Raw genomic sequence first — 10,748 nt, 5'->3', positions numbered from 1 at the left:
AGAGTCTGCACTAGTGGAAGCATGCTCTGCAGAACTGATCTGTATCATCATCCGGGCACCTTATTAGGCGTTAACCCTTCAGTGCCTGAGCACAGCTAGTTAATAAGCCCCACTTCCCATCTGGAGCAGCAAATGGTCGCAGTCACCGAGGGGGGAAGCAGCCAGGGCTGGGGGGGGGGGAGGTGCAGTGAGGGGGGAGGAGGGGTAGATTGAAAACAGATCAGTCAGGACTGAAGTAATGGGTTCAGATCATCTGACTCCAGTGAGAGGGGAGTGTGACACAGGGGGAGGACTCCAAACTTTATACTGCATTCAACTTCCCCGGGACTTCGGCTGCGTCTCCCCGCCGCGCACTGCGCTTCCCCAGGACCCGCTGGCCGTGCGCTGACGCAGCGCTGACTGTGCGCTAACGCAGAGACCTGCGCCAGCTGTGCGCTCATGGACCACCTCCAGATGATGGATAAGTAGATCGAGGTCCTCACTAGTTGTGGTTGTGTGAGGGGTGGTACAACCTCTGACTATGGACCCCTCCAGAACCTTCTCTTCCTGAGCAGGACTTACCCCCGGGGGTCGCCACATGCCCGCTGGATATTGGCTCTGGGAAAGAATAATTGCCCACCTGAACTTGTATTTGGCCATACCTCCTTGTACCCAGAGGTAAGTACCCTATGCCAGCACAACTCCAAGTACAGGGTGCCCTGTATCCTACATGACTGTGTGTTTACTAAAGAAATTACTTTTTATTTAAATAGAAGCTTTATATTCACTCACTAAAGTCATGGATCAAATGTATCCTGTTTTCATTTAGATTCTGAGCGGGGTCCAATTCCCTCTTTGTTTGATAATACTCAGTCTTGTTTTATCCCTGTACTAGTTCCAAATTGTAGAATTCTGTGGAATAACTTATTATTATTATTATTATTATTATTATTCTGTGGAATAACATATTATTATTATTATTATTATTATTATTCTGTGGAATAACATTGTTTTTTTTATTATTATTATTCTGTGGAATAACCTTTTAATAATAATAATAGTAATCCTGTTATATCCACCTACTGGGCTGGATTCTAAAGTTTTACTTGGTCCTCTCGGAATATAGTCTTACACCAAATGGGGGCTTTGCTTAGCATGGAATGTAGGATATCGCCAAGTAGCTCCAATGCTGTCATTTGTCACCCAGCATCTGCACATATGTGTCCATTGCATGTCAGGCAGAGGGTATTTGGGGGGTGTCTCCCCTCACACAGCAGCATAGTGTATATATATATATATATATATATATGTGAGTCCCATTATCATCTAGCGGTCCCTCTATACCCTTCTAGCTGCCAGAGCAGGTCACAGAACAATGACAGAACCTTCTCTGGGTCACAGACAATGCCAGGAAACAATTCACACAATCCCTCTTTTATCTGCTACAAAGTAACTGCAGCTTTCTCTGGATGAAACGTCACCTTTATGCCTCTAAGAGATGGTTGAAGTTTTTGTGTCTGGCATTATCATTGTCACCTCTTGAGTGAAGAGAGGGAACAACTGCTTGAACCATCCAACCAAATCCCCCAGCCCCTGCTGAGAGGTGCTTAGTAAGGTGGGGGGTGGAAGTGCCCGATCTGGGTACAGAAGGTGTTAAAAGTTCATGTAACAGTTATCTATAAAGAGGAGATTGCTCTCCAGTTGTAAACATGAAATAACACAGACTGGAGGAGGCCACATGTTAAGCAGAACAGCAGGCAGCTGGGAGTCATACAGGGTGAGCAGGAATGTGCAATCACTTCCTAGCCTCTAATGTCTGCACACATTTAACTATTTATCAGCTGCAAGAGCGTGTTCCAAACCTGGTCCCAACAACTGCTCCAAACCTGGTCCCAAATACTGCTCCAAACCTGGTCCCAACAACTGCTCCAAACCTGGTCCCAACAACTGCTCCAAACCTGGTCCCAACAACTGCTCCAAACCTGGTCCCAACAACTGCTCCAAACCTGGTCCCAAATACTGCTCCAAAACTGCGTCCAGTCTATTTCTGCAACAGTAATAACCTCAGTTATTCAGCATAAAGGAAATGACAGCAGTCCATTGTTTGCATTAAACCGTCCTTTTAACCAACATTTTGTGCAGGGTTCGGGAGCTTGTGAGGAAAGTTTGTTTTAGACTTAATCCCTCACAATCTAGTAGGAAACACATTATGGATGCAATAGCTACAGAGTGCATAGGAGCACAGAGTCATCAAGAGATTACAGACACAAGTATATAACATGTACAACAAGCTAAAATTCAATATATTCTAAAATAAAGGTCACTCTGAACATAGACTTTTGAAAACAGAGAGTGAGAATCCTTTGTCAGCATAACTAAATACATAATCTTCCATTTTATACAGGGAAATAGTTGCTTTTTATTTTGGTATGTCAATTGCTTTAAAAAAATATATATATTTTTATACATATTCCTTGTTGAAAACAAAACTTTACAAATAATTTTTGCTGAAAACAGTGCAGATCTACTGCCAACTACCCGAAATTTTAAAAGGAACAATATATTTGAGTTTTATTTCGAAAGTTGCACTTTAGAGACACAAGATTTTGAGAATGTTTTACGGTCACCTCTGTGATAACTGACCCCATTGTACACCATGTAATTGTGTTTAATTTGTATATGGCCTTTCATCTACCAATAAAGGAACATACAAGTAAGAATAAATATGTTTTCAATTTAATAACCATAAAGTTTTGTGTCCCAATAGCTTTGTCCGTTGGATGAAGTCTTGTTGTACAAGAGATTTCTGCAAGTATTGTCTCGCTGACCAGTTTTCGGCAGTTATCTTAGGCTGATTTGGAGACAGGAGATTGCTGTGATGGACAGGTTGTAAATTCCATGATAAATGCACTGTACAATAGACACCCAGCTGGGAGATCTGTGACCAGGGCTGGCTGGGACCTGCGGTTGGATAGTTGATGATTTCTATAATGGCCATCAGCAGAGTAACTGCATCCCACATAAACCACTCAGGGACTAAAACACCAAATAAAGATCTCGGTCTAGGTGACGGGTTGTTTACATGAATGAACATTTTTGCAGTTACTTTTTAATTTCTTTCTCTTAAATCTACACTGCGGGGAGATCTTTTTTTTTTACTTCCTGCTGCATTTACATCCAGTGTCTGTGTCAGAGAGGATGATAGAGGCTAATCATACAGTACACAACATGTCCTGACAAAGGGACCTTAAGATCATGGACGCTTGTACTTTATTTTATTTTATATTTCAGTTGTCACATTTATGTCTCCGTTTTTGCTCCTGAAAATGCTTTTCTCAAACGATTGACTAGTATTTATTATTCTTATTCTTATTGTGGTTGATCTGTTAGTGCCGCAGTGATTGGCTGTGAGGTTTTTGGACCGGGGCTAATATTCCTTTTACCCTCTGCATAAAACATGCACTTTAGGTCCTATGTTTGGTCTTTGATATTTTAGAATATAGGAAGATATATCTATAAATTCTTAATAGTAATAATATGGCTCTATACACTGAGCGTGTGTTGTGATGTACCTAGTGTATAGTCCCTTGTAGATTTCTGGTGTCCAAAAATGCAAAATATTGTGTTCTGAATAACTGGCATTAAAGTAGGGACAGACAGTGAGGCCCATACGGCTACTAGGATTGTCCTTGCGTTTTTCTTGCGTTCAACTGTAGGTAAACAGCAAAGTATTATACACATTCTATAACTCAGCAATCAATCATATATATTGTTTCATCCGTCTGCTATGCGCTAGATTAATCACAGCTATTATGCAATTTGTTGCTAACGGTTACAGCCCATTTTTCATTTTCTTACCGAGCTTATTGGAAGTCCATAAACGTGATCCAACAGACTCCTATTGATTTTAGCTAAGATTCCCCTTGTTATGAATCTTGTAACTAATCGCAGGTCTTAGCAGATGTCTTCTGATACAGGTTCACACTTTCTGTGAAATATATATATTGTGTGGAGCGCTAGCGGCCCTACTGGTTAAGGTATTGGTCTTAAACACACAAACTTGTGGCTTTGATTCCAGCCTCAGCCACATAACTTCCAGCCTGTGTGATCTAATGTAAATCCCCTTTCCATGTATAATTTGCCGGTAATCATGCACAATCTGCGTCGTCCTACTTTCACTGCACTGACAGGCGGACTGACCAGGACACCCCCAGAAATTTACCCCCCCACCCCCCTCCCCACCAAATCAAGTAATAAAACTTTCCATAAGCTGCAGAAGTTTATTGAGAGTTCTTGGCAAAGTTGGGTCAGGATATTTTATTTTTGATTTATTATATTAACAAATAATCTACCAATGTTTGCTTATTAGGTTTTGCTGTCATCTGAGCCTTAAATTAATCTGTATGTCCTTACGGAACGTGCAAGCGACCTGAAAACAATTGTCTGTTACTGTTATGGAGAGCAGTGCCATGTAAATGCTTTAAGTTTAATGAAAAAAATGTATTTCTACTGTGATATAAGTTAGAGCTATGTGAATAAAACAAAGCAAGGTGCTGGTAGACACGTCTGTACACCCAGATCGTATGTTAATTCAACATTTTCCACAGCTGATCGCAATCCACATTCAAAGCAATAATGTGCTGGTATTTTGGGATGGGGAGTGATCTTTTTAAGTAGTCATTTTGCTGTGGAATGCTAAAAATCTCCCTGTTGCAACCTGATCTGCGATGAGTCTGGAGCAGAAGGGTATCCGGACGCCAATCCTATTACAGGTTTCCTGGGAATAGTCACAGTCTTCACAAAACAAAGTTCTTTCCTGGAGTACCGTGAAAAATTGTGGATTCTCAGAACAGCGAAACATGAGCCCGTTAAATGGTTTTGTTACCTCTTTCCCTATTGGTCCACTGACAGATCCTAAAGTAATCATCTTCTATTTCTATAAAGTGAACCCTTATTATTGAATTGGCTCTTTAACCTGTAGAAATGACGGCTTGTTAGGGCCGCATGGGTGATTGTGACCTAACCACAGGTCAGAACCTCGTGAGTTTAGTCTCAGTAATGTAACACACATCTCCTTATCAGCCTGTCTACACTTGTTGCATTGTCTTGCGACTGATGGAAGAAATTTCAATATGCAATATTGACTGAGGTTGCTTATGATCAATCATGGGTAAAATTGCTCATATAACCATAACCCGTGTGGAAATCACAGCTTTTTTTTTAAACTGCATAGTGGGCCTGAGTCATTAAGGAAAGTAAGGCAAAAATAGGAGTAACTTTTCTCCTGGACAAACCATGTTACAATCCAAGGGGTGCAAATTAGTTTATTATTTGGCACATAAGATAAATACTGGCTGCTTTTCCATGTAGCGCACAAATACTTGATAGCTTTTATGTTTACACTATATATTTTCTAGGACATGCCCAACCCCAGCTATAAATCTGCCATCACATTTTGAATTTACTTCCCCTCCAATGTAACATTTTTTTTACCAAGGTGCAAAGTTACTCCTTTTTTGTGCTTTACTTTCCTTAATGAATCAGGCCCAGTATGTTCACGGCTGGCTATCTTTAGTCGCGCTATTTTGTGTGGTTGACCGCAAGAGACAAACTACACAATCTCTTTGCGACCAGTTACCTTATGTATCAGTTGTTCCCAACATCTCTTAGATTGTAAGCTCACCGAAACAAGGCCATCGTTACCTTCTGTTCATGTCATTCTGTGTAGTATGTTTGCGTTATGATCCCCTCATTGTACACCACTCCATAATATGTCGGCGCTTTACTTAAAGTCTAAGGGCTAGATTTACTAAGCTGCGGGTTTGAAAAAGTGGGGATGTTGCCTATAGCAACCAATCAGATTCTAGCTTTCATTTATTTAATACCTTCTACAAAATGATAGCTAGAATCTGATTGGTTGCTATAAGCAACATCTCCACTTTTTCAAATCAGCAGCTTAGTAAATCTAGCCCTAAAAGTTGCAATTGTGGCCTCTCCCATGTTGATTCATTGGTTACAGATCACACACAGCTTAATGTTATCATCATCATCATCAACATTTATATAGCGCCAGCAAATTCCGTAGCGCTTTACAATTGGGAACAAACATTAATAAGACAATACTGGGTAATACATACAGACAGAGAGGTAAGAGAACCCTGCTTGAAAGCTTACAATCTATATGTTATCTCTGTCTGTAAACATCTAGAATAATTTGTAGGTCGGAATTTAATACTGTTTCTCCCGTTCACATTTATAAATCGATGACTAATGGATAAGTCTTTATAGGTTTTTTTTTGTTCAATTTTCTTTTGGTTGCAAAATGTTCAAGTGAAGCTTTTAAGCCGGAATTAAACTACACAGTTGTCTTTAAACCTCAATTAGCAATTAGCATAAATGACTTTGTGTTAAAACAGAAAGGAACCGCTCTATGCCCCGTCATCATTGTAAAACTCTGGAATGACTCATGAATCTGTTGTCTCTGGCATTTGGGAGTGGGTGAGGGGTGAGGGGGGGGTCTTCCAGGAATATCCGTAGATATGTGTCATAAAGTGTCCTGTTCTGCCCGGTAGGTTTTATGTGCAGGAACAGAGTTCGTTTTCGTCAAGCTTCTACTATGCAAAGGTTCTAAAGTGGCATCATGGTTGGTGGAAGGAATACGGAAGGTGGCATCAATGCATTTAATTTAGCCTGAACTATAAGAGGCGACTGGGAGACTTTTCCTGGTCTATTGGTTTAGGGGGTAAATGGGCTACTGGGTCGGGCCGCTTTACTCAGAAAATATCTAAAAATAACATAAACTCGTCCTTGTGCAGCTCAAGACATTGGCCCATGTAAATACAGGTCTCCATCCTCCTAACCATTGACAGGCATGCGTCACGACAAGGGTCAGTTCTGGTCTCCGGCCCCTATCGTCCGGTGATATCATCTACATACGTCTATCTGTAGCTTTCTGGCTGCTGCAAAACAAATCTTTTTATTTTCTAATGAACACTTGTATATTAACTGCATTAATATCTGTATGACCAGTGCTAGACTGTGCCCCTATACTAGAGATGCTCAGGCTCGGTTCCCCAAGAACCGAAGACCCCTGAACTTAGCAGATCCGAGTACCGAGCCGAGCCGGCTTGGTACTTTTGTGCACCCTTGGAATTGAAAACGAGGCAAAACGTTTTTAACGTAATAGGTCTGGCAGGCTTGGTCTTCTAAATCTGCAGTCACATTGCACTGTGTTATATAAGTAACACACAAAGAGGAGAGCTCCATTGCTAATTGTCATTGCTGAAATACAAATAATAGGTCTGGCAGGCTTGGTCTTCTAAATCTGCAGTATTTGTTTGAAAGTGTATGAAAATAATATTGTGACCTTTGAGGTGGTCAAAGTTGACTGCAAATGACTTGAAATTAGTGTTATTGAGGTTAATAATAATGTAGGGGGGGGGGGGGAAGCAAAAATATGTGATTTTAGCAAAAAAAAAAAATGGGATCCAAAACCAAAAAACGCAAGGGCGGTTTTGCCAAAACCAAAACCAGAACACGGGGGTCAGTGAACATCTCTACTCTATACCAATCCTCATCTTATATCAGGATTCTCTTCTGTACTGTGTAATGACATTTTTACAGCACCCAGATTATTTTTTGGACTGTTTTGGAAGCCTCAGATTTTCCCCCGAGGTCTTTTGAACTTTGAATAGACTTGTGAGGTCCTCATGACATCACCTCTGAAGCACGTTCATGTCAGACCATGAAAAGGTTCCCAAGATATCGAATCCCCAACAGACTTCATCCGTGTCACCATCCTCAGCTGGCCACAGCCTAACTGGTCTCGATAGGCGCACAGTCTGGGTGATGCCTCGGATCCTGCAGGTTTCGGCAGGTATAAGGTGTCAGATTTATTTGTGAGAATTGAGAGTCATGCCAAGAATGACAAGCGAAAATAACTTGTAGGAATATATTGTAATACCCGCTCGGTTTACAATATTTTCTTCTACATTACGGGGCTGAAAGGTGCAGATTTTTTGGTGAAAGTAAAACATCTCTAGGAGAACTTATGTCTTGTTACTCTACAACTTGTTATGGAGCTTTTCCCTCTAAAAATGATTGTGCCGTGTAGCCCAGGATCAGACTCCCGAGTTATAAACTGACTCTTTCATTGTGCAAGAATTCTGGAGAGAAGAAAAAAATATATTTTAGCACACTGCATGAAAGAGCATTTAAACAAATATTGTACTGGCTGTGAAGGGTTTGTGCCAAAAAATAAAGTAAATAAGGGGAGTAATCCAAAATATACAGCAGTGAAAGCTACAGGGCGGATTGATTAGTTGCTCACCGCGCTCTGATGTTTGTTTAACAGAACTCACAGAAAGAGATTTTAGAAATCAACTGGATTTTTAGTTTGTGATCGGTAATAAATTGGACATTGTACACTGGGCTTACTCAGCGTGTTTATTCGTTTAGATGTTCTCTGTACACATAGAACACACAGGTCCTCTGACTCAGCTGCTGCAGAACCTCTGGTTCGTAATACTATTAATACTTAATAATACTATTGCTTCTTAATTCTGCGGCTTGAATATTTCATCCAGCAGTGCGCCCAGCGTACAGCGTAGAAAGGACATGACTGCGCTTTAGTACTGTAAGACAGACTTAGATCACATGATCACAGGCAGTTTTACATCATTCTGTGATGTGTTGTCCTGCGTGGATCACGTCTGCAGCTTCCAGATATATTGATCAATTGGTCGCTATAATTAGCACTATAACAATACTGCTCGTATATGTAGCAAATGCCAGATAGTCCATGAACATTACTTGTTGGATTATTGGTTTCTCTGGTACTTATTAGAAAATACCCCGATTATCACTAAAAAAGAGTCTTTATGATGGTGCTCTATTGGTCAATATTTTAACAAGCTTTGAAGCAGTAGACATATTCCTCTGAATGCACTGCGGTCCAACGCCCCATGGGCTGATGTAATACCTACTGAACGCACTACAGAACTACGCCCCATATGCCGATGTAATACCTACTGAGCGCACTGCGGTCCAACATCCTACGGGCCGTTATAACATCCACTGAACGCAGTGCGGTCCAACACCCTACGGGCCGTTATAACATCCGCTGAACACACTGCGGTCCAACATCCTACGGGCCATTATAACATCCGCTGAACACACTGCGGTCCAACATCCTACGGGCCATTATAACATCCGCTGAACACACTGCGGTCCAGAATCCTACTGGCCGTTATAACATCTGCTGAACGCACTGCGGTCCATCATCCTACGGGCCATTATAACATCCGCTGAACACACTGCGGTCCAGCATCCTACGGGCCGTTATAACATCTGCTGAAAGCACTGCGGTCCAACACCCTACGGGCCGTTATAACATCCGCTGAACACACTGATGCCCAATGGCCCCAGGCTGATGTAATATTTCTAGTACTAGAAGTGCCGCATGTTGCTTTCAGCCAGTTATAGGCAACCTGACATACATCAGGGGCCTGTAAACTTAAAAAGGGCCGCACATTACCCATAATATCAGTGTTAAGACACAGCAGTACATTTTATGACCTCTGGCTATATTTTAGCCTCTTATATTATATGTATTATTCATGTAGCCCCAGTGTATTCTGTGCTTCTGTATTCATCAAAGGATTAACTGGTTGTAATGATAAATGTCATGTAATAAACATTGAACGTAATGTGCGGTGTGATACATTGTATGTCAGATGGCATGTATGTATATATATTGGCAAGGGAACACACTGCATGTCTTGCTGGTTAGATTGGAAGCTCTTTGGTCCAGAGCCCACTTTCTTTGTCTTTTAGTGTAGTTTTGCATGTTGAAATCTCCATTCTCTTCTTCTCTGATGAAATAAACAACCAAACAATATAAAGGTGCACAGAAGAGGAGGATGTTTAGGAATTTGGAGAGGTTCATTTTGGGACAGGGGAACTTCTACGGAACAAGGGTTAGCAGACACGTAACCACCAAATAGGACACGGTGACTAAAACTGAATTTACAAGCAAGAAACTTGGAAAATATTATAGCGTTCGCCCACAGTCCTTGAACGTAATCTCTGTATAAGCCGGTGATGGCTGTATTTAAGGTCTAGTGACACAACGGAGCCGGGGGCAGGGGGAGGGAAGAGGAATAATGACTTAAATTGGGAGTTTTTAACCCCTTTGTGGCTAGTAAATTGTTGAGTCTTTCTTTTTGCTGTTGAGCGATTTGCTGGGAAGTGTAGTGTTACTGTCTGTTCCCGGAGATTAGCATGAGGATAAAGGACGATTGACACTTCTATTGTGCTCAATGCAGAGTTCCAGTGGTTAGAAAGAATGGGCCAAGGGGCGGTAAAGAAATGATGTTCTATTCGCATTACTCCACGTTCCCAGCCCCTGGAAGTTTGGGAGCGGGAAGCCTGTTTAGCTTCTATTAAAGCAGCTTCAACCTGAGCCCACGTTTTACAGATAGTTTCAGACAATGCGCCTTAGTATATTCATCCAGTGCTTGGCGCAGTGCACTAAAGTCTGCGCGCTTTATTTGTCATCCATCGCGGATGTGTTTGAGACATAGCGGCCTAGTAGTCAAATTGTGGCAATAAGAATATTTTTTTATCACACTGATAAAAAACAATAATCATTTATTTCTGCAATTTAACTGAAAAATGTAAACAAGACTTTTGAGCGATACTGGACCGGAGTGACAAGGGTTAAAATACAGCTTTGTCTCTGACGTGCGCGTATGAAGCCGTCAAGCCTC

The 10,748-nt window shown here is 41.4% G+C and overlaps 1 protein-coding gene across 1 annotated transcript in view; it reads left to right on the top strand.

Annotated features, from left to right (window-relative positions):
• Positions 1 to 229: 229 nt before the first annotated feature.
• GLI2 (GLI family zinc finger 2) overlaps positions 230 to 10,748 on the top strand; it is a 106,151-nt gene continuing 95,632 nt past the window's right edge. The window contains exon 1 of the mRNA XM_075181143.1: positions 230 to 657. The gene's annotated coding sequence lies outside the window, so the exon portion shown is untranslated. The remainder of the gene's footprint in view (positions 658 to 10,748) is intronic.

This window comes from Mixophyes fleayi, chromosome 7 (assembly GCF_038048845.1).
Source record: "Mixophyes fleayi isolate aMixFle1 chromosome 7, aMixFle1.hap1, whole genome shotgun sequence".
Classification (NCBI taxonomy): Eukaryota; Metazoa; Chordata; class Amphibia; order Anura; family Limnodynastidae; genus Mixophyes; species Mixophyes fleayi.
This window is presented reverse-complemented; position numbering and strand designations above follow the sequence as displayed.